We start from the raw sequence: 8,378 nt of genomic DNA on the forward strand, positions 1-8,378 counted from the left end.
ATTCATAGCACTAATTAAACAGAGTTTTATGGTTTCTAACATTCCAACATCATTACTCCATTTAAGTTTCTTTTAAAAAAGTATACTTAGTCATTTGGTTAATGTTATTTAATATTACTCACACCATCCTCACTGGCGTCTTGTCACTGATTTAGAAAAACTTTCATGACTTCACTTGTGTGCTGCTTTTATGAAGTTGAGGTGGAGCTGTTTGAAACAGAAAGAACTGAATTTGGAACGAACCACCTGTTGTCCTAGCACAGGGGGCACATGGCTTCTCCGTATTGAGTTTTGTCGCGGTCTCTATGCCTTTCCCCCCTTTGCTTTAAATCGTTTTGCGCATTAGCTTATAGGTTCAGGTTCCTCTCATTTGGTTAGGATGCAGGTATGTTCCTGTGTTCCCAAGCAGAAGAGTCAGCTCATTTCTGAGGAGTGGTCCATTTACAGGCCCACTTATTCCCTAGAATAGTTCATTTTACCTCTTGGCTTTCTTAGTTGCCCACAGAACTCATTTTAGCACCATTTTTTCAAACTCAGTTTAAACCATAACCTTCCTTTGACACTGTTCTCCTTTATGTCTGATCTTTCCCTTATATTGTTCATGACAGTTCAGTCACTATACTTACAGCTGTTTTCACTCCTGTCGCAGTGATGGTACTAGCAGTTGGCTGCTGCAAACATCCGACTGAAAGCCCCAGAAACTAACACCAGCTTCCAGTCAAGGATGTTTACAGTAGCCCTGACTGCCAACCGGCCCGGAGAGGATGAAGAATCTATGAACACACAAACATTTCCGTTAGCCAATCAACAGTCACTTAAAAATACAAGCTTGAATCAGAGTGATCTGCACTGGAAATAATTCAAAGCACACGTCATGTGCCTTTCAACCTTACTAATAAAATGAGAATGATCCTCACAGTTATGCACTCAAGTGTCATCACCTGAAAGTCTCATGATTGTGGAGTGAGTCTTAAAAACAAAGGACTGGACACATTATCAGCGTAAGAGTACACATCTCTACTGGGAAGATTTCTTTTTGTCCTCCTGCCAACTTGGACTGAAAGGCAACAGCGGTGTCTGTGTCACTTCCAGTCTTTCTGACATCTCAAACTTCCACACAGCCTCGCCCTGTTTAGGGTATAATCCATCATCCAACACAAGTTCAGGGTGAATGTAAAGTTGTGCTCGAGCTGGGATCAGTGCCGCAAACACATCATCTTACCCACCCAAACCAACAAAAAGTAAAGTAAGATCATTTTTGATTTTGTGTGAAAGGAGCCGGAGCTGGTAAGGTCCCACTCCACTTTTATATAGAGACAAGAGAAAGAGGAGAGGGCTTTGAGAAAAGCGAGCAATATCAGAGGATTTGATGATAAGGTGTGAAAATATATGTTACTGTGACTCAATGCCAACTGGCTGTACAGCTAAATTCATATATGTCAGATTTTTAGTATGTATATGCGAAGCAGTTTATTTTGGTCAGTTTACCAATGATGTAACTAAGAGGCTGAAGTCATCCATGACAACAGAAGCTGTCAAATTTAGGCTGTAAATGAAAAGTCTGGCTTTACTTTTCATGACACTAACTCGGATCTAATCTAAGACCACAACTTAGGCTGACCTATCGCTACACACTTTTTTGTAAAACTAGTCTTTGTGAGAGTTAACAGCGACCCTCATGACAGTGACATAGATGCGAGATAAGTTTTCAAAGAAAACAACTGATGATGGGCCTCCCCAGCAAAGTTCATACATTACAGCCTTCATTCTATGCTGACTCAAGTGCTGAGCAGCACAGACCAGCATAATTACTGGTCTCCACTATGTTTTGCTGCCCTGCCTTTGTTGTCCAGTAAGCATTCTATCAGCATGTGACATTCCACAACCTTAACTCCCAACCCACACATACACACTATTTACCATGTAAACACAACCCTGCATTTCTGTTTAGCTACCATACACACTCCCACAGCTCAGCATATGTACACACACACACACACACACACACACACACACACACACACACACACACACACACACACACACACACACACACACACACACACACACACACAAATCTAATTACTTCTTCACACGCAAATAAATGTGCAGGACTCCCATAGTGCCCTCTCTGACCCTCCTCCCCCAACCCAACCCAAACACCTACTTCCTGTTTCTTCCTCTCTCCTCCACTTTTTCTCCATACATACAATAATGGAATGGCATTCTTGTGTGTGTGTGTGTGTGTGTGTGTGTGTGTGTGTGTGTGTGTCTGAGAGAGATAGAGAGACAGAGTTAGAAAGACAGCAGAGTACATGTAAATGAGTGTACATGGCTTTGAGAGCATGAATGTGCCCGTGTGTGTGTGTGTGTGTGTGTGTGTGTGTGTGTGTGTGTGTGTGTGTGTGTGTGTGTGTGTGTGTGTGTGTGTGTGTGTGGTAGAGATTGAGAGTGAAAGAGCAAGCGTGCATGTAATCACATGTGTCCTGCACTGAGATAAAGACAGGAATGCTGCTTCCCCATGGTTCCCTCCCTCTGCTCCAATAACAAAGACCTCAAGTGTTAAGTTATTGTAAATCAATCTTTACCATTTACATTTAACCCAGTTTTAGTAAAGTCACTTGGAGTTCTTGACATTTGCTACTACATATAACTAACACCAATCATTGTTCTATTTTAGAAAGACCAGGCTTCTTTATAGAGCTATAGACTGTATATAAAAGATGGGCAATTATTACTTTGGACTCTGGATTCGGTGACGAACGCATGGTGTGCTTGTTATCTGCTAACGCTAGCAAGCTCAGTTAGCAAGCTCAGTTAGCAAGCTACTTTTGTAAAGTGTACGGGTATGAAGCCCTAACTCAAAGACACAAACATCTTCTAAAAAAATACTGCAAAATGTTTAGACGTCTGAACACCTGTCAGTCAAAACCACACCCCTAACTGTAAGCCTTTAAAAATCCAAACATGTGACCTGAACCACTGTTTGCTACATTAACAATATTGTTTTATTATTGCAAAGTTGGGCATTTTGAGAACTGTGGGATTGACATTGTTTTTGCACGTGACCATTAGAGGAACTGGAGTTTTTGCCACTTCTCAGTTGGCTTAAATCAAATATAACATGCCAGCTGTCATTTTCTATAATGTCATTAATGTTGTTGTGGACAGCTACAGATTTGCATGTACTTCTATACATACCACAATCTGAAGAATGTCTACAGCATCACACTGTACTCATAAAACACAATAGCAACCTCATGATGTTCAAAAAGAACAGCTGCGTTGTTTATTACGTCAAAAAGAGGACACTTGATTGTTTTGTTAGCTTTTTTTAGCTTGTGGAGATGGATGCATGATGAGATTTACATCATACAGACACTGATTGAGACATTACATGCATACTGAGCATGTCTACTTTACTTAACAATGTGGTTAAATGAAATTTCTTAAATTCCTAAACCAAGAATGAAGTTACAGGTTTTGCTGTACATACTGACTTTCCACAAGATAATAACGTATAAGCAGAAATATTTGTGTCAATTCAGTAAGACTGAGCACAAGACCATATAAAGCTAAACAGTGCTCTTTTTGCCTTGAGAATGTTGTTTTCCTTGCTATGAGAATGCTACAGCAGGGAAGACAACCATCATTGGTGAGCCATCTATGGATAGGGTTATGATTGGTTTAACGTCTACATCTTTTTAGACCATTTTTCCTGTCTGGAAAACCCAAAAGGAAAATCTTAACAAAAAGAAAAACTGTAATGACAAAATTATGAATCTCATAGTTTCTAGAAATCGCCTAATTTAGCATGTAGCTAAGGCAAACGCTCCCCTTAGCCCTAACCCCGACTGAGTTTTCACTGATTTGTTGGATGTTAAAAGCTTGCTGCTCGGTCACTGCTAACTAGCTGAGTAAAAATAAAACAGGAAATCATTTTGCATGTTCCGTTGTGCATGTACATAACAACTTTTTTATTTTCTTATTACACCTTCAAGCTGTAACCTGTTTACTTTTATAGTAATTTAGCCACTAGCACAAAGATTGTTCCTCACATTTTGAGCAGATTCTGTCATTTAAGTCATACCAGTGACACACAAGCTGCCTCCACTGGACCACAAAGAAAATTATAGGGTTAAAAGAAATGAAATATCATGTTAACCCTTAAAGGAGAAATCTGTCTGTTGTAAATGGATGGTTTAACAATGCAAGACAAAGACAGCGTTTCATGAATTCTGCTGACGCAATAGTACATGCTACTGGCCTCGAGCCGTGTCTGCATTTATATATAGTGTGTGTGTGTGTGTGTGTGTGTGTGTGTGTGTGTGTGTGTGTGTGTGTGTGTGTGTGTGTGTGTGCGTGCGCACCTGCTTTACACTAAGTTTCGGTTACTATTGCTTTCCGCACTCCAGTGTCCTTTTGGAGAAAAACAAACTGCTCATGTGCAAGCATGCATGCATGTGGACTGTATATGTGTGTATGTGGACTTATGGCTAGTCCTCCCTCTCTCAAGTCACTTTGGGGAACAAAGCAAACTTTATCAGGACATTGCAATCCTGCATTCCCCAGATTCTTAGCACTTGGCAACCAGCTAAAAACAGAGCAGAGAGAGAGAGAGAGAGAGAGAGAGAGAGAGAGAGAGAGAGAGAGAGAGAGAGAGAGAGAGAGAGAGAGAGAGAGAGAGAGAGAGAGAGAGAGAGAGAGAGAGAGAGAGAGAGAGAGAGAGAGAGACACACACACACACAAGCGGAAGACAGAAGAGGAGAAATAAAAAATGTACGCACTACTGATCTTTCCTCACAGCATCTACTGTAGGTTTGAATACAATCTGTACTGTTGCCTAACAGGCTGCCAGATGATCTAAAAACCAAGAGCAGATTTTGAAATGGGAGGAAAACAGCTCCTATTGTTCTATTGTGAATGATGTTTGAAAAATGTATTTGCAAGAATGTCTTTGTGTAATTGTGTAGTAGTGCAGTGTGAGTGCCCTTTACCTATATCCAAGAATAGCAGAATGAATATCATTTCCAACCAAAAACCTTCTATCAGTGGTCTAAAGTTGTAGAGAAAATGGGGAATAGGAAATTCATGTGAAAATGAAGTTTTGTAGACATGATACAGGAAAAGTACTTAGAGCTAACATTTAGAAATATGCCCAAAAAGTTGATTCTGGACGTAGCGTATCCCACGGAAAACACTATGTCCAGCTTTTCAGGATTTCCTTACCTGGATGATTGAGCATCCATCAAGACATTTAGAAATATGGTTGCGATTTTTGTATCAACTTTATGTAGCAATAGTTTGACATTTTGGCGTTCGGTAGAGAACAGCACAAAGAGTAAAATCCAATTCTAAAACCAGGCTGTCAGACGCCTCCTGTCTTATCGTCTAAAGCAGTGCATGACTACGGGCTGCTTTTCAGTTTGGCTTTCGTAAAATCCAGAAGATAAACTCCTGACACAGCTCGCTGCCAAAATGAAGCCGGCATTTGGTTAAACACGAGGAAAAGGCCTTTGAAAAACTAAGCTCTTTTGCAGTTTTATTGTTTGGAAAAGCTGGAAAACTAGAATTTACACCGAGGGTTTGGGTATAGAGAAGTGTACAATTTGAATGAGAGAGTATGGCAGTAAATTATTTTATCACTTTATTTTAAAGGGTTAAATGATATTTGGCAGTCGAAACAGTAAGATAAGGATGAAGGTGGAGCAAGGGCTACCAGACTACTCCATATGAAGACAGGTAACAGGAGGTCATGAACCTGTCCTCAGCCATATTAGCAAAGGAAGTATAATTAAATTATATACAGCAAAATACTTTTGACTAAAAGTACATAACAGGGATGAGCAGAATGAAGAAAAATTGATTCTAGAATTTGCAAGACTTCCAGCACTAAAAACATCAGTGTTCTAAGGCAGAGGCCATCTATCATGGCCTGATCTGTGTACAGTAAATATTCCAAGGTGACGGGCAGTTTAGAGGTGATACATGGATGTTTAAAAATGCTACAGAGGAAACCTTTAAAGCATAGCAAACTCTGTGTCTGCACATTCTTTCATGCACTCGAGAGGCACTTCACTGACATCACAAATACACCAGCACAATGAGAAAGCCACAGTGAGCCAGGTCAAACACCATTAAAAGGTACAGTAGATCAAGGACACGCACTTCAGATGACCTTAGCAGTGTATTGTGCCAAAGTGAGCGTTTGAAGTCCAGCAGCTTCTCATTTGTTCAGTTGCCAGAGAACGTACACTAGAAGATTTGTTGCTGACTTTTTAGAGGAGATTAAAATTCACGTATTGTATTGATTAAAACTAGGGGTTTGAGGTTTGTTTGGGGGGTTTTTTTGGTCTTGCTAGTCATCTATTTCTTGTAGCTCTTTTGTCAAATCAGTCAGATCTGTAAATCTGAAATCTGTTACGATACTCTGGACAAACAACAACATTTTTTTTTTAGTCGTGCCATAAATTATCTTTTTCTATAAGTAGTCATCTGACATGCAGGAGTAAAATAAAATGAGCTTTTTAGAGCTAAAAGTCCCACGCTGAACTCGACAATTTTGTAAATTAGTAAATGTGGTGCATCTGATGCCAGCTGGAACATTAGAAGACAGATACATATCACTGACTGAATAAATCCTGATGTGAAATCTACCGAAGAACTCTAGAGCAAATACAGTGATAGAAATATAACTTACACAGCAAGCTGATTCAGTTTTCTTTTAAAAAAATCAAAAAAATCTGTGTGGACTGCTGGCCCCGTGACCCAAACCCAGAGAAGCAGCATAAAATGGATGGGTGGATGGATGAATGAATGGACACTGTCTTGGTGACAATTGAATGTAAAGTTAACTCTGCCCAGATAAGGGACCGGATGACTAAGATGACCACATTAGAACTGCTGTGTGATAACTTATAGTTACACTGGTCATTAGAATAAATAACTAACAATCATGTAAACCGAGGAGCTTTTCTGGGCTCTGAAAGCCTGAGAACCACATTTCTCATTGCATTATTGCCTATTCTTAAAGTTAATATCAAACTTCAGAAGAATTACTTTACTTACAATATTTTGGCTTCTATCAAGCTTCACATGGTGCACATTCCTACCTAAAGTGTGGCTGAAACATTGTTCCCGATACAGGCCAAAAACATGTTGCAGGCCTGTGAATTGCATTGATGGATGAGTTTTAAGGTCAAAATACAAATACTAGTAACTGCTGGTTGCTTACAGTATCATTGCACTTCTGAGTCAAGTTACTAACGTATAAGCATTAAGAAGGTATATGGTGTGACCAATAAGTGCAATAACACTTTAGAGTCCAGATTTTACAGTACACGCCACTATATCCCTTGGCCAACCCGCACACCTCCACCAAGAACACTCCTGACTCCTAATAAAAGTACAATTGGTGACCAAGTACCTGGATTCCTGGATTATCAAGTTGACACCTACACTTGGCTAGTTACTGCTCAGCTAAGTGGATTTTACATTTACAAGCTTCACTCCATGGCTCAAGCGTCAAGCTTTTCACAGTTAAGCCAAAAGGTTTCTGAAAACACGTCACACAAATACACCGTCTCCCAAATGACTAGCATTGAAGTAAAACAAGTGCTCTCAGAATCAGACTACAATGCACCTTCATTAACAGGCTCGCCCCTGGCCACGACCTTCACAGCAGCACTGAGTGTAGCTGGAGTTTTTCTACAAGTTTCCATTCTTTATCTGATAGCACAAATCCGGCCCTTTTTTAAGGCCCTCCCTTCCTCTGCCATTCAGATCTGTCTCTTTAGTTCTCTCTCTCTCTCTGATGACCTGGCCTCGTGTATGAGTCTCTGTCAGCAGTTTAACGGACCGGTGGATATTCCGATCAGGGTTGTGAATACTAACAGAGCTGGTGGCCCGTGAAACCAGAACCTCTGATTATTAACATCGCTGACTCCTAGAGGACCAAAATGAGGAGTTAATGTTTCTCAACACCCTTGGCTGCAAAGCAAAAGAGACTCTCAGGAACCTTTAGTTGGAAAAGTTGGTAATAATATGCCCTGGTGTTTCACACACTTTTTGGTCTACATTGCTAAAATACACCAACACCAACATGCTAGCAGTTGTAAATATAAATACTTACTGTTACAGTTTTAAATGATCCAGCAGTTTTGGAAATACTTATTCGTTTATTCCCAAAAGTGAGAGAAGATTATTTACTTGTACTTCTCAGGTCTGTGCATTAATTACTGAACTGAAATTAAGCTGAGCTCAGCTTTGCAAGCTAATAATAAACCATTTCTTTAACCAGCCCTCTTCAGTGACTCCAAAATGCCAGCAGAAAGTATTCTTTTCTCTATCTAGTGCTGTTTACGGCTGACTTTCTCCCC

The sequence above is a fragment of the Rhamphochromis longiceps genome, linkage group LG13 (genome assembly GCF_057381845.1).
Source record: "Rhamphochromis longiceps isolate RC_006_pf linkage group LG13, R_longiceps_female_GT1.1, whole genome shotgun sequence".
Taxonomy (NCBI): Eukaryota; Metazoa; Chordata; class Actinopteri; order Cichliformes; family Cichlidae; genus Rhamphochromis; species Rhamphochromis longiceps.